General features: G+C 43.5%; 1 pseudogene; it reads right to left on the minus strand.

The window, feature by feature from the left end:
* Positions 1-23,399, minus strand: part of LOC107801633 (annexin D3-like) — a 37,724-nt pseudogene that overhangs the window by 609 nt on the left and 13,716 nt on the right.

Genomic DNA, 23,399 nt, shown 5'->3' on the forward strand with positions numbered 1-23,399 from the left:
GATGACTGACCTGATATATGGAGAATCCGTAGTTTTGCTCATAGCACCGAAAAGTTGCCTTAAGCTGATGAGTGTTCCTGGTGCCGAGTATCAGGATGAGTTCATCACTATCTAATTGTTTTGTTCTAGTGGCTTCACGAAGCTTAGAAGCCTCTAGATTAGCAGTACCATGGTCGACCAATTCTTTGTCATATCTGTAGGAACTGACCAGACTGACTAGAACCTGCCCAACATCGATGCAATGCAACACTTCAAACTGGTGCTTGTTAAACTTCATTTAAGATTATTTAACAGTACAAGCTGATGATGAAGAAATGGACTAATCCAGATAAATTCAAAGTGATTGAGGCTGTACTTTGTGTTGCGGAAGCCAAATGTATATAGTGTGAATAAGTCACAACTACTATACCAAAAATTATGACAGCCACCAAATAATAAATAAGACAGTAAAACAACAATAAAGGGAGCACCAGAATTTACGAGGTTCGGCTAATTTTGCCTACTCCTCGGACACAACCAATATTTTATTCCACTCCAAAAATACAAGTGAAATAATACTAAAGAGAGAAGATACAAATGCCTTAAACAAATGAGAAGGCAAATGAGAGGTGTATTTAAATCCTAAACATTAGGCCTTCTTTTATAGGGAAAATTTCCCAACCAAATGGCTAACCCACCGATGTGGGACTTTGCCAAATTCAACAAATCTCCACCTTGGCAAAATTCCACATCTTCAATCTTCTCTCAATAACAAATTTTGGTTGTGTCTTCATCTTCAATCTTCAGTGTTCAACAATGTTGATCAAATTCAAACAATGTTGAAACTTGACCGCAGTCACCACTTTTGTCAGCATATCAGCAGGATTCTCCGTAGTATGAATTTTCTTCACTGTGACTCCTCCTTCTTCTATGATTTCTCGTACGAAATGATACCGAACATCAATATGCTTCGTCCTTGCATAATAAACTTGGTTCTTCGCTAATTGAATAGCACTTTGACTATCACAAAAAATTGTGATACCTTTTTGTTCAACACCAAGCTCCTTTAGTAATCCTTGAAGCCAAATTGCCTCTTTCACAGCCTCTGTAATAGCCATGTACTCTGCCTCTGTTGTAGACAAAGCAACTGTTGACTGCAAAGTAGACTTCCAACTAACTGGTGCTTTTGCAAAAGTAAACACATAACCAGTAGTTGATCTTCGTTTGTCCAGATCACCCGCAAAATCTGAGTCACAATATCCAACTACAGACTGATTGTATTCCTGCTAAAAAACTAACCCGATATCTACAGTATTATGAATATACCATAGAATCCACTTCACAGCTTGCCAATGCTCCTTCCCTGGATTGTGCATATATCTGCTAATAACTCCAACAGCTTGTGAAATGTCAGGCCTTGTGCAAACCATTGCATACATCAAGCTACCAACAACATTTGCGTATGGTACCTTTGACATATACTCTCGTTCAGCTTCATCCATTGGCGACATAGTAGTACTTAGCTTAAAATGGGGAGCAAGTGGAGTACTAACTGGCTTAGTCTTGTCATCTATGCCAAAACGTTGTAGTACTCTCTTCAAATATTCTTTCTGAGATAAACAGAGTTTCTTTGAACGTCTATCTCTAATTATCTCCATGCCAAGAATTTTCTTTGCCTCACCCAGATCCTTCATCTCGAACTCCTTCTTCAGTTGAATCTTCAACTTATCAATTTCTTCCGAATTCTTGGAAGCTATCAACATATCATCAACATATAGGAGAAGATATACAAAGGAACCATATTTAAGCTTGTGCAAATACATACAATGATCGTATTTGCTTCTCTTGTACCCTTGCCGCAACATAAACTCGTCAAATCGCTTGTACCATTGTCTAGAAGATTGTTTCAATCCATACAACGATTTTTCAAGTTTGCACACCATATTTTCTTTTCCAGCAATTTTGAATCCTTCTAGCTGAGTCATGTAGATTTCCTCCTCCAAGTTTCCATGTAAAAACGCAATTTTTACATCCATCTGAACTAGTTCCAAATCCAATTGTGCTACCAAAGCCAACATAATTCTAATGGAGGAATGTTTTACAACTGGAGAAAACACTTCATTGTAATCAATTCCCTCCTTTTGAGCATATCCTTTGGCCACCAATCTTGCTTTGTAGCGAACATCTAATTGGTTAGGAAATCCTTCCTTCTTTGCAAATACCCATTTGCACCCAATTGCTTTCTTTCCCTTCGGGAGATTGGCCAATCTCCATGTATGATTCTGATGAAGGGACTGTATTTCATCATTGTCACACCTCCTTTTTCCGCACTAGAGAGGGTGCAAGGGAGTTTTTTCCAATTAAAGGACAATCGAAACGGGATTTGTTTATTTATTTCAGAGTCGCCACTTGGGAGGTTTAGGGTGTCCCAAGTCACCAATTTTGATCCCGAATCGAGGAAATGAATGACTCCATATTACAGTCTGCGTACCAGAAATCCGGGTAAGGAATTCTGTTAACCCAGGAGAAGGTGTTAGGAATTCCCAAGTTCCGTGGTTCTAGCACGGTCGCTCAACTGTTATATTCGGCTTGATTATCTGATTTTATACAAATATGAACTTATGTGCCAATTTTATCTTTTAACCGCTTTTATCATTATTATTATTTTTACAAGGAATTGCAACGTCGCGAAAACATACCTCGAATCACGTTACATCAATGTACACGTGATTATTGACATATCTCGACTCGGTTGAGATTTGGATTTGGGTCACATAAATGTGCACCCGAGTTAAGGAAAATAAATTATTAAAGGCGCGCTTAAAGCAACTAGCGTGTTGTTATCTTGGGGAAAGCCATGAAATTTGCTTAAACGGCATGTCCCGAATTCTAAGTATTTTATATATATACATTTAGAGGGCCCCGCACTTTGTACATTTTTTGTTTGTCGAGGCTCGTCTCATTCCTTATGAAAAGAATTTGCAACGTCGTGGAAATGCATCTCAGACCACGCCACAAACAATGTACCCGTGGTTAGAGACATATTTCGATTCTGTTGAGATTGGGATTTGGGTCACATAAATGTGCACCCGAGTTTAAGGAGATAACATTATTAAGTACGCGTTTAAAGAGACCATCGCGTTATTATTCTGGGAGGGCCGTGAGATTTGCTAAACGACCCATCCTGGAAACTGAATGCTCCGATAATATACATTTAACGAGGGCCCCGCAGCTCGTGCGTTTTATTTATTTTTTGTCGAGGCTCATCTCGTTCTTATTTTAAAAGGATATCCTATAGCAACTACGTTTCTTGTCGCGTTTGTCTCTACTAATTGAAAACAATAGGTAGTCCTAATTAATTACGTGCTTGCAAGTTATCTATAACAACATTCAGAAATGCTTAAAAATCAGAAACGAGGCTGCGTGCACCGTCAGCCGAACAAATAATCACGGGCCCAAATCCAGCCCATGCGTGATGGGCCAGACCTGGGCCACTGCTTGTTCGATACGGGCCTGCTTGGTCTGTTTTGACCTGGGCTCGACCTTCATGAGGTTGAGATTGCAAGTTTTGTGTTCTTGGTCTTAACAGGTGGTTTGCTAGTTATATGAGACCATTAATCAGAAAAGGAAGAACTTAGCCAATGATGTACAGTTTTCATGCTTGGCATACATTACAGCACATATTACAAAGTAAACTAAGTCTGAGATGCAACCTATTTCATTGAGAATATTCTCACCTATCAGCATACATATGTAAACTACCATTTAGCTAATCTATATTGATATACACTGGGCATACAGGTTGCTTCTATTGTCAACACAGGAATGAAAATTATCATACAGTACATGATATCTAATATAACAATCTATGTATGAAAATCAACTTCAGGTCTTTTCTTTTTTGCATTCATGCTCAATGTTCCAATTACATTTGATAGTGCATTGGTTGTGTACCTGGTATAGAGGACAAAGAAGAAAGGACTGATCAGCTGGGCAGTATGCAGTAAACACAGCAACAGTAGATACACAGCAACAACACAGCAACAAACCAACAATCACAAGTGTTTTCCACAGTCCACAGACAACCAGAAACAATTTCCAGACCAAAGAAAACCAAAGATGGTCGAGCACCAAACAAGTGATCCCAGAAAAGAGTAATGAGATGCAGCCAAGAAAACCCAAAATGTTCAATGCAGTCACAGCAGAAAATCAATAACCACAAAAGCTGAGCCAACAGCCAACAACAATCAGCAAAGACAGCTTGAACAACTTGAACTCTTACACAGTTTTCAAATGATACTCATTCACAGTATTCTCAAATCTCTTTCTATTTCTTTTTTTTTCTGAAGACTAAAAGTCCAACCCTTTTTAAGTTCCGAAATGGCCTATTTATAAACCAATCGACCAGTGCAGTCAAGCTGCCTCGATCTTCCATTTTGCAGACTGCCCATACCCTTTAAACCCATGCTTAAGCATCTTTTGATGCCAGCCATTTTGTTCCCCACGCCTGGCTTTTCTTTAATCAAAGGTTATGGGTTCATTTAAGTATTCATTTTAAACCCCATACTCTTGTGTCTTGTTCCCCATTGATATTAGTTTAATCCCAAATTAGTACCCTACTTGTCATCTCATTTAAACTAATCATTTTTGTTCTTTTCAAACCCCAGACTACCCCTATTAAACCCTGGTTATCCCTGTCTTGACCCTCTGCAATAATGGGTTATTTTGGACTTCTGAAAAATTTAAAATCGAAGCTGCCCTAGACTGAATCTTTTAGCTGTTTTGTAATGCAGTTTATAGGATAATCTCAGGCAATGTCGAGCATTCAGTCAGTGACATGGTTCATTTAGTCATGTGAAATTATTAGCTTATTTGATCCATTAGTTATAGAGAACTAATCGACGACATTTATCGAGTCGACTATACTAATTATAACAGGTAATAATCAATCGTTCAAATAAACAAACACATACAAGGGACCTAAAGGGCTTCGGACAACTTTGGTCGATCACTGGGAACCTATATAAGTTATTTATGCGACGACTATCCTAATCGGACATGCTTATCACAGGATACATTTAAATCATACACAGAAAACAATCGACCAAATAAACAGGTCTTTGACAGAGATGGAAGAAATTAAGAAAACTATCAGAAAATAACAAACAAACACAACAAAGCATGCTAACGACTTAATTGGCAGTTGAATAAACAAAAAGGAAAAGAAAAACTTACCGAAAAATGTTTAAACCAAACTGACCCAAAACTGACTCCACTTTGACCATTTGAAGCCGAACAAACTTTAATCAGGGTGTTCTCACATGAGAACACCTTGATTAAGGTCTATTAGACCTCGAACCCTTGTTAAGGTCGGCTGGATTCCAAGGCTATCCGTGTTCTAGGTTTTGGATTCTCAGATCTGGTTTTTGGGGAGTTGTGGGTGGATTCGGACCAAACCAAGTTTGGTTTGGTCACGAGGAGGGTCAGGGGAGTGTCTGGTATGAAGATGGGGTGGTTTGGTATAGATCAGAGTTTCGACTCAAATCTTCAAATGAAGATTCGAGACGAAAGAAGGTGATTTGAGGCAAATGGATAGCAGATCCATGTTTAGGACAGTGAGGTGGTCCTAGGGTGTTCAGGAGGTGGCCACCGGCGTCCATACCGCCGGCTTTAATGGCGAGGGAGATGGGGCGGCTAGGGTTTCTAATGGGAGGTCTGGGTTTGATCTTGGGGACGACGGGATGGGGTGTTCGTATAGGGGGCGTGGGGTGTAAGGGAAGGTTTATATATGGTCTAGGGGTTTAGATCTGAGCCGTTGGATCAGATGATTTCAACGGCTTGGATCTGATGGTGAGGGGTGAGACGAAGCCGTTTGGTATTAAAACGGTGTCGTTTGGGTTTAAGTGATGGATTGGGTTGGACCGTCTAAACAGGTTGGGTCACGGGTGCGTATGTGGACCGTTGGATCAAGAGGCTTAGACGGCTCAGATCGACTTGCATAAAACGGCGTCGTTTCGGGAGGTGCCTGGGCAGGCCTGGTCTGGACCGGGTCCTTGGTCGGTTTTGGGCCTATTTTTATTTCATTTTCTGGGCCCAAATCAATCTTTTCTTTGTTTTCTTATGTTGAAACAAAAATGAAATAACAAAAGTAAATAATGAAACAAAAAATGAAATTAAAACAAACAACCATGTGACACTTCAACACAATTATCACACCAAATTAAAATATTTAAGCAAGTTAAATCACAACCTAGAACGAACGACGCCTATATTTTTTGAATTTTCGTTCTTTTTAACGACCGAATTGCGATTTTGACTACCCTGACAGACATGCTTTTGTATTTTGATCGGTAAGATTAAATGCAAAATGGGCAGATCTACACATGACTAACAACACCTGTCACGGAAAAACGACAAATTGTACAGTGAGGCCATTTATCACTATTTTTTGTTTTCCTTTTTGAGTGATTGCTCGTGAAGCAAAAAAATCACGTGCTTACAGCTGCCCCTCTTTGCCCGAAGACACGAAGGGTTTTCGCGCAAAGATAAAGCAAGCGATTTTTGCCTGTCCGAATACTCCGTGTGAAGCATTTTTTGAAAAGGATTTGACCGAACCTTTGCTTCAGAGGTTTCCTACATATCCTGGGCTGAACAGGAATCAGGTCAATGTAGTTCGGGAAATTTTGGTAGCTGGGACTACCGTGTGACTGTAGTGTTCGCTGCTGTTGTGCGCTGTTGCACGCTGCTGTAGGATGCTACTGCTCACTGATCTCCTTGTTACATTGTTCTTGAAAGGAAAAACAAGAAGCTAAGCTAGATTGTGAGATCTCATCTATCTTCCACTTGTTCTTGTTGCCTTGCTTTCTTGTCGGCTAACGCTTTCCTCTGATGCCTTTATTTTGCGAGCTTGGGAGATGATGCTGGTCCTTCGCCTTTTCTGAATGCCAGTTTTCATCACTTTGCTTGATCTGCTGGGAACATGGCCCTCTTCTTTAATTCTTCCAATGGTTTCTTCAGTGGTATCACAGTTTGTTATGTTGGGCGTGCTATAACGTTCCCAAACTGCTTTTTTTTAGATGCGTTCCTTCTTCCTTTTGAATCGCGCTTGCCTTTGCAGCCTTCTGCTTCTTGGTGCTGGGGATTTTGTTGTTTCCTGCTTGGGGATCTCTGTTGTAGCCTTCCGTCTTCAGGTGGGGTTACCGATTCCAAAATCTAGAGCTAAAAGTATTCCCGCATTTTACTGGTGGGCGACCTAGAACTTAAATGTATTCCCGCATTATACTGGTGGGCGACCTAGAACTTAAATGTATTCCCGCATTTTACTGGTGGGTGACCTAGAACTTAAATGTATTCCCGCATTATACTGGTGGGCGACCTAGAACTTACATGTATTCCCGCATTATACTGGTGGGCGACCTAGAACTTAAATGTATTCCCGCATTATACTGGTGGGCGACCTAGAACTTAAATGTATTCCCGCATTATACTGGTGGGCGACCTAGAACTTAAATGTATTCCCGCATTATACTGGTGGGCGACCTAGAACTTAAATGTATTCCAGCATTATACTGGTGGGCGACCTAGAACTTAAATGTATTCCCGCATTATACTGGTGGGCGACCTAGAACTTAAATGTATTCCCGCATTATACTGGTGGGCGACCTAGAACTTAAATGTATTCCCGCATTATACTGGTGGGCGACCTAGAACTTAAATGTATTCCCACATTATACTGGTGGGCGACCTAAAACTTAAATGTATTCCCGCATTATACTGGTGGGCGACCTAGAACTTAAATGTATTCCCGCATTATACTGGTGGGCGACCTAGAACTTAAATGTATTCCCGCATTATACTGGTGGGCGACCTAGAACTTAAATGTATTCCCTCATTATACTGGTGGGCGACCTAGAACTTAAATGTATTCCTGCATTATACTGGTGGGCGACCTAGAACTTAAATGTATTCCCGCATTATACTGGTGGGCGACCTAGAACTTAAATGTATTCCCGCATTATACTGGTGGGCGACCTAGAACTTAAATGTATTCCCGCATTATACTGGTGGGCGACCTAGAACATAAATGTATTCCCGCATTATACTGGTGGGCGACCTAGAACTTAAATGTATTCCCGCATTATACTGGTGGGCGACCTAGAACTTAAATGTATTCCCGCATTATACTGGTGGGCGACCTAGAACTTAAATGTATTCCCGCATTATACTGGTGGGCGACCTAGAACTTAAATGTATTCCCGCATTATACTGGTGGGCGACCTAGAACTTAAATGTATTCCCGCATTATACTGGTGGGCGACCTAGAACTTAAATGTATTCCCGCATTATACTGGTGGGCGACCTAGAACTTAAATGTATTCTCGCATTATACTGGAGGGCGACCTAGAACTTAAATGTATTCCCGCATTATACTGGTGGGCGACCTAGAACTTAAATGTATTCCCGCATTATACTGGTGGGCGACCTAGAACTTAAATGTATTCCCGCATTATACTGGTGGGCGACCTAGAACTTAAATGTATTCCCGCATTATACTGGTGGGCGACCTAGAACTTAAATGTATTCCCGCATTATACTGGTGGGCGACCTAGAACTTAAATGTATTCCCGCATTATACTGGTGGGCGACCTAGAACTTAAATGTATTCCCGCATTATACTGGTGGGCGACCTAGAACTTAAATGTATTCCCGCATTATACTGGAGGGCGACCTAGAACTTAAATGTATTCCCGCATTATACTGGTGGGCGACCTAGAACTTAAATGTATTCCCGCATTATACTGGTGGGCAACCTAGAACTTAAATGTATTCCCGCATTATACTGGTGGGCGACCTAGAACTTAAATGTATTCCCGCATTATACTGGTGGGCGACCTAGAACTTAAATGTATTCCCGCATTATACTGGTGGGCGACCTAGAACTTAAATGTATTCCCGCATTATACTGGTGGGCGACCTAGAACTTAAATGTATTCCCGCATTATACTGGTGGGCGACCTAGAACTTAAATGTATTCCCGCATTATACTGGTGGGCGACCTAGAACTTAAATGTATTCTCGCATTATACTGGAGGGCGACCTAGAACTTAAATGTATTCCCGCATTATACTGGTGGGCGACCTAGAACTTAAATGTATTCCCGCATTATACTGGTGGGCGACCTAGAACTTAAATGTATTCCCGCATTATACTGGTGGGCGACCTAGAACTTAAATGTATTCCCGCATTATACTGGTGGGCGACCTAGAACTTAAATGTATTCCCGCATTATACTGGTGGGCGACCTAGAACTTAAATGTATTCCCGCATTATACTGGTGGGCGACCTAGAACTTAAATGTATTCCCGCATTATACTGGTGGGCGACCTAGAACTTAAATGTATTCCCGCATTATACTGGTGGGCGACCTAGAACTTAAATGTATTCCCGCATTATACTGGTGGGCGACCTAGAACTTAAATGTATTCCCGCATTATACTGGTGGGCGACCTAAAACTTAAATGTATTCCCGCATTATACTGGTGGGCGACCTAGAACTTAAATGTATTCCCGCATTATACTGGTGGGCGACCTAGAACTTAAATGTATTCCCGCATTATACTGGTGGGCGACCTAGAACTTAAATGTATTCCCGCATTATACTGGTGGGCGACCTAGAACTTAAATGTATTCCCGCATTATACTGGTGGGCGACCTAGAACTTAAATGTATTCCCGCATTATACTGGTGGGCGACCTAGAACTTAAATGTATTCCCGCATTATACTGGTGGGCGACCTAGAACTTAAATGTATTCTCGCATTATACTGGAGGGCGACCTAGAACTTAAATGTATTCCCGCATTATACTGGTGGGCGACCTAGAACTTAAATGTATTCCCGCATTATACTGGTGGGCGACCTAGAACTTAAATGTATTCCCGCATTATACTGGTGGGCGACCTAGAACTTAAATGTATTCCCGCATTATACTGGTGGGCGACCTAGAACTTAAATGTATTCCCGCATTATACTGGTGGGCGACCTAGAACTTAAATGTATTCCCGCATTATACTGGTGGGCGACCTAGAACTTAAATGTATTCCCATATTATACTGGTGGGCGACCTAGAACTTAAATGTATTCCCGCATTATACTGGTGGGCGACCTAGAACTTAAATGTATTCCCGCATTATACTGGTGGGCGACCTAGAACTTAAATGTATTCCCGCATTATACTGGTGGGCGACCTAGAACTTAAATGTATTCCCGCATTATACTGGTGGGCGACCTAGAACTTAAATGTATTGAAATTGTTTCCCCGTTTCCTCCGAGAAAATTTTTGACAATTGGCAGAAAATTTTCTTCCCCGGTTTTTGGTGACTTCCCTGGCGTTGCATCTCGCTGCCATCATCAATCCTTTGTTTTCCTGCCGGGGGTCTCTAGCCTGCTGGGGCTGGTTTTCGATTTGTTCCCTTTTCTGCTTTCTCTTTAAGCACATGCTGTGGGAATCTGCTTTTACTCCCGAAACCATTCCCTTTGGGAGCTTACTTCCTCCAAAACTGCGAGGCACGATCATTGCGTTGCCTGGGGTCGGCCTTTAAAACTGTTTGTGTTATCCTGTATTGGATGAATTCCCCTTCGGTCTCTGGTAGTAAGCTTTGAAAAATCCTTTTCAAGACAAATTTTAGGAAGAGAAATAAAAGCTAGAAAAGGAGAAAATCTTTCTGAACCCATATTTGGTGGGGAGAAGAAACTCAGAAGAACTTATCTGGAGGACATGACTGGTCCCCGTGATCATGACGTGCACCATAGATTCCCGACCCAGTCTATTTGTATCAATCGATTTGCCCGATGGTCTGACTTGCTGGGGATGATAAAATGACTATCCATTTCGTTGCAAATGTGGTCGCTTTTTGTTGATCTGTCTTGTCGCCTCATAGTGCCCTTCGAGGGGTTTTCACTAATGAGACTCTCTCTTTTCTCTCATCTCCCGGCGCCTTATGGTGCCTGTGAAGGTTTTCACCAATAAGAGTCTCTCATTTCATATCCCTCATCTTACATCGCCTCTCGGTGCCTGTGAAGGTTTTCACCGATAAGACTCTCTCATTTTATTTCTTTCGAGGAATCGGGGCGTTGTAGATACGACCCTCTCTTCTGGAGATTCCTTTGACCATCAATTCATTCCCAGTCTTACGATCCTCTTCTTTGCTGGGGATCGGTGTATTATTCTCGGCCTTATTTGCCTGACTCGACATCTCTTGAACATTGATCGGGAGGTCTTTTGGACGTTGATGTTGGTTTTGGTGTGGAGTTAAAGAAAGGCTATAAAAATGAAAATAATTTGATGGGTGATGTGCTACAACTTTTGGAATCAAACCTTTGTTGGAACTTAAAACATAACCTCTGCCCCAGTTTTCTTGCTTGGGGAATTTTATTTTTTACTCTTATGTTGAGCTATGTGCGTTACGCACATTGTGCCTATTATGCACACTATGTACATTATGCATCCTATATTCACTATGATGCACACTATGACCGAGCCGTGAGGCGCCTACGTATCCTCTTCGAGGAATCAGGTCAAACGTAGTTCCCACGGTTTTGTATTTTATCTTCCCTTTTTTTCTTTTCCTTCTTTTCATTTTTTTATGTCTTTCCATTAGTGATTCCAAAAGAGGGGTATGAAAGAATAACTTAAGGCTCAAAGGGGGAAGCAAGGGTTAAAAGTGTTTGGATAGAAGAAAGAATTGCCTCCGTCATCTCATTATCCAATAAATGCCAAATACAAACAAATAAACCAAAAATTGCCATAATTAAAGAAATTACGCATAATATCTCTTGACTGCATCTGAATTGATAGCCATGTCGACACATCTACCTTTGACATCTGTCAAACACAAAGCACCGTTGGACAATACTCTGGTCACGATATAAGGCCCTTGCCAATTTGGGGCGAATTTGCCTTTTTCCTCGACCTGATGTGGGAGGATCTTCTTCAATACCTGCTGCCCTACTTCAAACTTCCTGGGGCGCACCTTCTTATTATATGTTCTTGCCATTCTCTTCTGGTACAGCTGACCATGGCACACTGCTACCAATCTTTTCTCATCTATCAGGCTCAACTGTTCCAATCGAGCTTTGACCCATTCATCATCATTAATCCCGGCCTCAGCGACAATTCAGAGGGACGGAATTTTGACTTCCGCTGGTATTACGGCCTCAGTTCCGTACACCAACAAATAAGGAGTTGTGCCTATGGAAGTTCGGACGGTAGTGCGGTAACCCAACAAAGCAAAGGGTAATCTCTCGTGCCATTGTCTAGATCCTTCCACCATCTTTCGCAGTATCTTTTTGATATTCTTATTGGCTGCTTCGACCGCTCCATTCGCCTTGGGACGATATGGGGTGGAGTTGCGGTGTGTAATCTTGAATTGTTGGCATACCTCTCTCATCAGGCTGCTATTAAGATTCGCACCGTTATCCGTGATGATCACTTTTGGGATCCCAAATCTGCAGATGATATGGGAATGGACAAAGTCCACCACTGCCTTTTTGGTTACTGGATTTGAAGGTTTTAGCCTCAACCCATTTGGTGAAGTAATCAATGGTCACTAGAATGAACCTATGACCGTTGGATGTTGCCGGCTCGATGGGCCCAATGACATCCATGCCCCATGCCACAAACGGCCAGGGTGCTGACATCGTATGTAACTCCGTTGGCGGAGAATGAATCAAATCTCCATGTATCTGGCACTGATGGCATTTCCTTACGAAAGTGATACAGTCGTGTTCCATGGTGAGCCAATAACACCCTGTTCGAAGGATCTTTCTTGCCAATACATATCCGCTCATGTGTGGCCCACAAACTCCAGCATGTACCTCTGCCATAACCGTCGTTGCTTGACTGGCATCTATGCATCTCAACAATCCCAAATCCGGGGTTCTTTTGTACAATATTCCTCCGCTGAGGAAGAAACCATTCGACAAACGCCGAAGGGCTCTTTTTTGGTCTCCAGAGGCATGTTCTGGATATATCCCCATTCTGAGGTATTCCTTGATATCATGAAACCAGGGTTCGCCATCTGCTTCTTCTTCTACGGCATTGCAGTAGGCGTGCTGATCACGGACCTGGATGTGCAGAGGGTCAACATACATTTTGTCAGGGTGGTGCAGCATTGATGCTAAGGTGGCCAAGGCATCCGCAACCTCATTGTGAACTCTCGGGATGTGTTTGAATTTCACCGATCGAAATTGCTTGCTCAGATCATGAAAGCATTGTCGGTATGGTATGAGTTTTAGATCTCGTGTTTCCCATTCCCCCTGAATTTGATGTACCAAGAGGTCCGAGTCTCCCAAGACCAAGACGTCTTGGACATCCATGTCGGCAGCCAAGCGCAGTCCCAGAATGCAAGCCTCATACTCGGCCAAATTGTTGGTGCAATAGAAGCGTAGTTGAGCCGTAACAGGATAATGCCGTCCTATTTCAGAAATGAGTACTGCCCCTATTCCAACCCCTTTCGCGTTTGCAGCTCCATCGAAGAAAAGCTTCCAACCCGGCTCCTCAGGCAATTCCAACTCATTTGTATGCATTACCTCATCGTCAGGAAAATACGTTCTTAAGGGCTCGTATTTTTCATCAACGGGATTCTCCGCCAAATGATCGGCCAGCGCCTGGGCTTTCACGGCTGTCCTCGTCACATAGACGATATCAAACTCTGTGAGCAGAATTTGCCATTTTGCCAACCTTCCCGTGGGCATAGGTTTCTGAAAGATATACTTCAATGGGTCCAAACGGGATATGAGATAAGTAGTATATGAAGACAGGTAGTGCTTCAACTTCTGAGCTACCCAAGTTAAGGCACAACATGTTTTCTCGAGTTGAGTGTACTTGACCTCATGTACTGTGAATTTCTTGCTAAGATAGTAGATGGCCTGCTCCTTCCTTCCTGTGTCATCGTGTTGCCCCAATACACAACCAAATGAATTTTCCAAGACCGTCAGGTAAAGAATTAGGGGCTTCCCGGGCTTAGGCGGGACCAATACGGGTGGATTAGACAGATACCCTTTGATTTGGTCGAAAGCCTCCTGACACTCTGCCGTCCAACCTACCGCAGCATCCTTTCTCAGCAACCGAAATATGGGCTCACAAGTTGCTGTGAGTTGGGCGATGAACCTGCTGATGTAATTGAGTCTACCCAGCAAACTCATTACCTCTATTTTGTTCCTTGGCGGTGGCAAATCTCGGATGGATTCAATTTTGGATGGGTCTAACTCAATTCCCCGTCGACTGACGATGAATCCTAGTAGCTTTCCTGATGGAACCCCGAATGCGCATTTGGCCGGGTTGAGCTTGATATTATACCTTCGGAGTCTTTGGAAGAATCTCCTTAGGTCTGCTACATGGTCTTCCTGACGCCAAGCTTTGATGATCACATCATCGACGTACACCTCGATTTCTTTGTGTATCATGTCATGAAACACAGCAGTCATTGCTCGCATGTATGTTGCCCCGGCGTTCTTCAATCCAAACGGCATTACCCGATAGCAGTAAGTCCCCCATGGCGTAATAAACGTTGTTTTTTCCGCATCTTCCTCGTCCATTAGGATCTGATGATAACCCGCATAGCAATCTACAAAGGATCCGATCTCGCGCCCCGCGCAATTATCGATCAAGATATGGATGTTGGGCAATGGAAAATTGTCCTTGGGACTTGCTTTGTTGAGGTTGCGGTAGTCGACGCACACCCTGATTTTTCCATCCATCTTTGGGACTGGTACCACATTGGCCAACCACTCGGGATATCGAGTGACCCGAATGACCTTCGCTTTCAACTGCTTAATCACTTCCTCTTTTATCTTTACACTCATCTCTGTTTTAAATTTCCTTAATTTTTGCTTGACGGGAGGGTATGCCGGGTCAATGGGCAATTTGTGAACCACTAAATTGGTGCTTAATCCAGGCATATCGTCATATGACCGTGCAAAAATATCTTTGAATTCCATGAGGGTTTTGATCAATTCTTTTCTGACATTCGGCTCAATGTGGATGCTAATTTTGGTCTCTTAGACGTTATCAGCGTCTCCTAGATTCACAGCCTCAGTGTCATTTAGGTTAGGCTTGGGTTTCTCTTCAAATTGGCACAGTTCTCGGTTTATCTCTTCGAAGGCTTCACCTTCGTCACATTCAGATTCATCATCACGAACGACCTCTTGCATCATTGAGTCGGATTCAGATTGATTTATTAGACTAGGTCGAAGATCCGCTGTGCATGCCATGTCATTAGAACCAGTAAAAAGAGAACTGTTCAGAAAGAAAAAGAACAAAATAAAAATTAAAATGGGACAAAAGAAAAGAACTTTATTAAACTTGCGGGATAAAAGGGTTCACACTTTTACAGAAACGAAAGTAAAATTTGGATTACACCCTTGAATAATCCGGACAAAACAAAACACACAAAACATAAATCAAAGCCTACTACCAAGACTCCCCTCGGACAGGAAGAGGAGTAACTGTCCAATTGTTGGTCTTGGCCTCAGGCCCCACAAACTGTATCTCTGCTCTGCTGGAACCTTCTCCAGCTTCCACCATACTGACATCCGCGAATAGCCTCTCAAAACTCTAATTCAGGTCTTCATTTATACCGATCAAAGGTCCTAGAATCTTTGGGACCGGTGACCCCTTGGCACTTGCTTTGACAAAAGACCTTGAGAGACGTGGCACTGGTTTAGGCAGAAACCAAACCCTCTTCTTCATTTTTCGCGCTTGCTTCCTATCTGCTGCGGTTGGTTTGAACCCTAATCCGAAAGTTTCCAGATTTTTAGGAAGGGAGACAGGTTGGACAATCCCTTAAAGCTCGACTCCTAGGCCTTTTCCCGGCACAAATCCATTACCCAGTATTTCTGAGACCATCATGACTGTTGCGGCAGCTACCCTAGGGTGCGGGATGCTTTCTCCTTCAGAAATTTTGTTGGCCGACCCTGTATCGAAAATCTGGTAGACCCAAGGACCTTTGCCATCAGCGGTCTCTATGAAAGGTACAATGGTTCCGCCCATGGTGAACGTTGTATCCTCGCCGTGTAACACGACCTCTTGTCTTTCCCACTCGAACTTCACCATCTGATGTAGGGTGGAAGGCACCGCTTTGGCTGCATGAATCCAGGGTCGTCCCAACAGCAGGTTATAAGATATTGTGGCGTCCAACACCTGGAATTCCATGGTAAACAGGACCAGACCAATGGTCAGTTCAAGTACAACATCCCCCACAGTGGCCGTTCCGTTTCCGTCAAACCCTCGGACACAGATACTGTTCTTGTGGATCCTTCCGTGGTCGATCTTTAACTGGTTCAAGGTAGATAGTGGGCAAATATTGGCGCTTGAGCCGTTATCCACCAATACTCGAGTTACCACCGAGTCTTCACATTTGACAGCTAGGTATAGAGCTTTGTTATGCTCCGTACCTTCCACCGGCAGGTCATCATCTGAGAATGTTACCCTGTTCACCTCGAAAATCTTGCTGGCAATGGTTTCCAGGTGGTTTACAGAAATCTCACTAGGTACATGAGCTTCGTTCAATATCTTCAACAGGGTCCGACGATGCTCCTCAGAATGGATCAGTAACGACAACAGTGAGATCTGGGCCGGTGTTTTCCTCAGCTGTTCGACCACAGAATAGTCTTGTACTTTCATCTTCCTCAGGAACTCTTCAGCCTCTTCTTCGGACACAGGTTTCTTGGTTGCAACTGGGTTGGCTCTTCTTAGCTCCGCCGAAGCAAAACATCGACCTGATCGAGTCAACCCTTGCGCTTCACAACTGACTTCTTCCACCTGTTTTCCCTTGTACATCACCACCGCCTTTTCATATTTCCAAGGCACAGCCCTGCTGTCAATCATCGGCAGTTGGACCACAGGTTTTATGGTCACCAGTTCTCTACATACCCCTTTTAACACGACTGTCGGTGTGGGGCGGGATCCCTGATACTACCAACTTGCTTGGCTCGGGTTTGCTTGTTATGGCGGACGGGCTCTTTCCCAATATCACTACCGGCTTGACGCCTTCTCCCTACGACTGTACACTCGTTCCTCCACTGGTTGAGACTTCTTTCGGGGCGGCTTGGATCATCATCACTGTTTGTGAGGGTTTTCTCAATTCTCCTCCCTCACACACCAACTCAATCATGTGAGTTTCGTGGTGCGCTGGCAGTGGGTTTTGGTTGATGTTAGGAGCTTCTGGTGTCTGGACCTCGATCTTATTGGTGTCAATAAGATCCTGTATGGCATGTCTTAATTTCCAGCACTTCTCGGTATCATGCCCGAGCATCCCGGAACAGTATTCACAACTGATTGATCGATCCAAATTCTGAGGTGGGGGATTTTGTTCTCGAGTCTGGACAGGACTAACCAAACCCAATTGCCTCAGCTTGTGGAACAAAGCGGTGTAGGTTTCTCCCAGCTCCGTGAAGGTTCTCTGCTTCCGCAACCTGTCATTCCTAGCATCTGGATTTCCCCGAAAACCTGCCCCTGAGGGGTTTCTATACGCCCTTGGTGGAGGGTAGGTGTTTTGTGGTGGTGCATATATGTTCTGGGGAGCCGGTGCGCGCTATTGTGGGCGAACCGGAGGCTGAGTGTATGCCTGGGCTTGGTGTACGGAACAATGTGGTTCTCGAGGTGGATAGAAATTTTGTGGTGGGTTGTATGGGTAGTTTGACCTGTGAGGTCTGGGTTGGTTGTAGTGTGGCCTGCCAGCCCTGGACCAACTGCCTGCCTCGATCGTGGCAACCTCTTCTTTCTTTCTTCTCAACACACCTCCCGTGCCGTTTTGAATAGCCTGGGTTGTGGCCTTGAGTGCCGAATAGTTCAAGATCTTGTCAGACCTCAAACCCTCTTCTATCATGACCCCTATCTTGACCACCTCGTTGAAAGATTTTTCAACCGTTGTCACCAAGTGACCAAAGTAGGTTGGATCCAATGTCTGCAAAAAATAGTCCACCATCTCTCCCTCTCTCATGGGAGGATCGACTCTAGCTGCTTGTTCTCTCCAGCGGAACCCAAACTCGCGAAAACTTTCCCCGAGTTTCTTCCCAGTTCTCAATAATGTGAGACAGTCAGGGACTATCTCGAGATTGTACTGGAAATGACCTGCAAAATCCTGTGCCATATCATCCCACGTGTACCACCTGCTGGAATCCTGCCTGGTATACCATTCTAGTGCAGATCCGCTCAGACTTTGGCCGAAATAAGCTATCAACAGCTCATCCTTACCGCCTGCCCCTCTCATTTTGCTACAGAATCCCCGCAAATGTGCCATGGGATCACCGTGCCCTTCATATAAATCAAACTTAGGCATCTTGAACCCAGCCGGGAGTTGGACGTCTGGGAAAGGGCACAGATCTTTGTATGCTACGCTGACTTGATTGCCTAATCCGTGCAAGTTCCTGAATGACTGCTCCAGGCTTTTGAACTTTCTCAACACTTCATCCTGTTCAGGGGCCTTAACCGGCTTCTCAACCTCTGTTGGTACTTCCAAATGTGGATTGTAAGCCTGTGGTTCGAGGGCATGAACGTAGGCTCGGGGGGATAGTATTGTGTATTGTGAGCCTGAAACAATGGCTCACTGGTCGTCCTTTGCAAAGGGGCTAATGTTGGTCCCACAAAAATGGGAATATTGGGTGTTGGGAGAGGTTGATGGGGTGGTGGAGCTTGGGAATCATGAGGGCTTCTTTCTTGATGATAAAGGGGATTTGGACGGCTTGTGGAAGGGCCAGAGTGAGGGTATTCCGGCATGTGTCCCAGTGTTTCAGGGCTCTTTTGTGTTTTGGCTAGGGCTAGATTGCATTCATCTCTAGTCCCATCCTTTCAATCTTTTCCATCGCTTCTTTTAGCAACTGGCTCATTGGCCTTTCTTCCTCATTACTATTCTCTGAAGTAGTCATGCTTGTTGCTACCGGTCCTTTGGATCTGGTTTGGTAGGAGTGTGTTGCCAGAGTTCTTTAACAACTAACTTGTCTGGTATAGACAACAACAAACTTTGTTAGCGTTAGAGTTTAACAGATTTGATCATAACACATAGAGGATGCCATGCACCTAGGCAGTTAACCGTTTCTACATGCTTTGCTTCAAACAACATGCGTCATCCCGGTTTGCTCATTCGTCCCTTTAAAGTATTTTGGGAAACCCAGTGTTTTATTTTATTATGTATTTTCTTTTCTCTCTTTATTAAAAGCGGTCGAATCTTATGGGGATTGCCTACGTATCATGTCCCCGCGTGAATCAGACCAGGCGTAGTTCTGCCTCAAAGTAAAGACACATAGAAATTCCTCTGGAATCACTCAATTTCATTATCGAAAATTGCTATTGCACATTACTTTAACAAAATAGCAACAGTACAGACTCCACGGTTTTAAACTTGGTTTGACGAAAAGAAAACAACATATGGGGAAACAACAAACAAAACGAACAAGACTCGATCAAAGACTAATTTTCCAACTTAGGGACCCACGAGGCATCTTTCGGCCCTTTCGCGGCCCTAGGTGTAAGGTCTCTTTGCAAGCTCTTCAACTCGTTCATAACCCGGTGGACGCAACCCATGATGGAGACAATAAGGGTTTCCCGAGGTGTTTGTTCGCATGCCAAGCATTTCAGGTAGATGTAATGCCCGATCTCGTCAATTCTTGCTCGAATGTTGTCCCTTTCTGCGAACAACTGCCGCATCTGTCGGCTCTTTAATCCTAGCGTTTGTGCATTGGTGGCGAGCTGATCCTGGAACATCTCCATTTGCCTTTCCATCCTGGTCATTGCATTGTAATAGCATCTTCTATTGGCTTGGGCATCTTGTGTTTGCTTGAAGATCCGCTCTTGCAGAGCGGAATTTGTTTCCTTTACCGCTTTGACGCTCAGTTCACAATCCCTCATGACCTGCTGTAGGCGCTTCCTCCGGGCCATTGTACCTTTTTGCCCATTTGACCTTCATCCTTGCTATGCAAGCCTCTGATTGGTCTAATTCTTCTTTGCTCTGGATGACCTGATTTCTCAAACTGGCTATCAATCTTTCGTCGGAGCAACGCTTCTGTCGGTCGATGTTATTCTTACTTGCTTGGCGAAGGCGGGCCTTCAGGGTTTGGTTCTCTTGGGCTAGCTTGTCTTTTTCAGCCTGCTCCTGGGCGACTTGCACGTTGTTTTCGAATACAATCCTTTCAACTTGTCGTTTTAGCTTCCTGATTTCAACCAGGTAACCTTCCTCTTTTGCGAGCCAGTCCCATTGTTCTTGTGATGACTCAACAAAATCTTGGAGGTGAGGCCGTTTGGTTGGCCGTTCCACAATGTTCTTCTTGTTATGCCAAGCGAGATAGGCCGGCGAGACTTCACCCCTAGACACATCACCTACCCGAGTATTTGCCATCAGGTACTGGCATTCACTCCATATGCAACGAACTATCTTTTCAGGAAATTGGCCGTCACTGCTGACCTCGACGGCATAAGTGCTGAGATCTTCGTCCGGGTGTAGTACTTGACATCTTCCTAACTGTCTCATTACCCTGTAAGGGGCATAAGGTTGAATACCCCTGAGTCCCATCAAGAGGACGTGAGGACCAGTGGAGGACATGTATATGATTTCTTCCACAGAAAGCCAACCCAAAGTCCAGTTTATTTGATCTGCGGTGATGACCCGGAGATAGGATACCCATTCTTCAAACCCTCCCGGTGATCGGAAACCTGAAACCCTTAGGTTATAACCCTCGATGCAGCCCCCATTTGTAGACATGTAGCGCATATACTGAGGATGGTGACACAAGTGCTCGATCATCCACATCTGTAATAACAAGTTGCACCCCTCGAAGAAGTCTGTTCCGGCCTTACAAGCCGTGAGGGCTCGGTACATTTCTGACACTATCATAGGGGCAAGGATGCTTTTATCGTTGGTAATCAGGACTTTGACGATTCCAGCCACTTTCAGGTCGATATTTCTATCTTTTCGGGGGAACACCACAAGGACCAAAAATGCCACCATAAAAGCGAACCGCCTATGCTCATTCCATTTTACCAGATTTCCCCTGCTGCAAACACCACTTTCTGGATCATTAAATCCTCCTATGCTCCCGTACCTCTGGTATATGAATTGTAGGGTAGAAAAACCTCTATCTAGTTCAGCGTACGGGACTCCCTTGCTTATCTTCAACAGATCCATGAATTTGTGTGAATTCACAGCTCTTGGAGCGATCAGGTATTTGTGTCTCAAACCTTCAGTGACGTCCATGTAACCCGCCATTTCTTCTAAGGTTGGGGTGAGTTCAAAATCCGAGAAACGGAACACGTTGTGGGTCGGATCCCAAAATGTAACCAAAGCCTTTATGATGTCGCACCGAGGCCTGACGTTCAACAAATTAACCAAACCTCCCAGGTGCAGTTTGATCTTGTCTTGCTCTGACTTTTCCAAATCCTCCCACCATAATCGCACTTCCAGAGGGATTTTGCTTCTAACTGTTACCGGCAAACTTGGACTTATGCTCATTCTGCATGTTTATTGGGGTGATTAAGCAAAGATCCAGACTCATTGGACTCAAATACCAAATTGACACACCCCTTTTTTTTCCTAGAAAAACGAAATTTGGTTGTTTCCGAAAAGTATGATGTCACCTTAAAAACTTTCGTTCTTTGGATTGTACCTATATTTTGAAAAACAAGTTGAGCCCGATGGGGGTTGCCTACGTATCTCGCACCCTGCGAGAATCAAACTGACGTAGTTCAGGCATAAGCCGAATTTTGGAGACACACTATTTTTCTCTTAGAAATGAATCAAAGACTCTTACTTTCTAAAACAAATTAATAAGACACACATTTTTTCTTCCTTTTTTTTTTCAAAATTCTGGCAGAGCTTTAACCATTTTCTGGGTATTGATCTTTCAAGAATAATTATCTCCCTATCCGTTATTCTTTTTTTTTTTTCTTTTTCTTTTTTTTTTCAAACATTCCCGATATTCAGAAACCGGTCAGCATGCAAGCCTTGAAACAAGTAAATGCATAAAGCAAGCAGGATGTAGCAGGATGGTCTTTATTCTCAGGTTGCTTGTCCTAGACGGACCCAGCCCCTGTGCTGAGTCCCCTAAGTCAAATGCATATGATGCAAATAAGCGTTCCTACTAGGGATCCGGCATGAAGTTAAGTTATACTAAGCTGTAAAACCTAGGTGTTTGTTCTAGACCTGGCTTACCCGAGCGGACAACTCGAGCCAAGGATGGGAGTTGTGTACCGGTAACCAAAAGGCCATCCGATTTTGCAACTCCTCCGAATCCTCGTTCTATTTTGGCATATGACACTAACAGAAAGAAGCCACGACCAGCGTGCGCTCCTCAAGAGAGAAGAGAAGGGTTTCGGCATAGTTTATATGTACAGTTCAAATAATATCAAAGCAATTAAAGCAGCATTTGGCACATTAGGCGCGAACACGCAAAAAATCAGATAATAAATAAAGCCAAATAATAACAATTATTTTAAGCTCGAATTGTTAACCCTGAACCAGTGGTTCTGGGCAAAGGATCCCCAGCAGAGTCGCCAGAGCTGTCACACCTCCTTTTTCCGCACCAGAGAGGGTGCAAGGGAGTTTTTTCCAATTAAAGGACAATCGAAACGGGATTTGTTTATTTATTTCAGAGTCACCACTTGGGAGGTTTAGGGTGTCCCAAGTCACCAATTTTGATCCCGAATCGAGGAAATGAATGACTCCATATTACAGTCTGCGTACCAGAAATCCGGATAAGGAATTCTGTTAACCCGGGAGAAGGTGTTAGGCATTCCCGAGTTCCGTGGTTCTAGCACGGTCGCTCAACTGTTATATTCGGCTTGATTATCTGATTTTATACAAATATGAACTTATGTGCCAATTTTATCTTTTAACCGCTTTTATCATTATTATTATTTTTACAAGGAATTGCAACGTCGCGAAAACATACCTCGAATCACGTTACATCAATGTACACGTGATTATTGACATATCTCGACTCGGTTGAGATTTGGATTTGGGTCACATAAATGTGCACCCGAGTTAAGGAAAATAAATTATTAAAGGCGCGCTTAAAGCAACTAGCGTGTTGTTATCTTGGGGAAAGCCATGAAATTTGCTTAAACGGCATGTCCCGAATTCTAAGTATTTTATATATATACATTTAGAGGGCCCCGCACTTTGTACATTTTTTGTTTGTCGAGGCTCGTCTCATTCCTTATGAAAAGAATTTGCAACGTCGTGGAAATGCATCTCAGACCACGCCACAATCAATGTACCCGTGGTTAGAGACACATTTCGATTCCGTTGAGATTGGGATTTGGGTCACATAAATGTGCACCCGAGTTTAAGGAGATAACATTATTAAGTACGCGTTTAAAGAGACCATCGCGTTATTATTCTGGGAGGGCCGTGAGATTTGCTAAACGACC

The sequence above is a fragment of the Nicotiana tabacum genome, chromosome 7 (genome assembly GCF_000715075.1).
Source record: "Nicotiana tabacum cultivar K326 chromosome 7, ASM71507v2, whole genome shotgun sequence".
In the NCBI taxonomy this organism is placed as follows: domain Eukaryota; kingdom Viridiplantae; phylum Streptophyta; class Magnoliopsida; order Solanales; family Solanaceae; genus Nicotiana; species Nicotiana tabacum.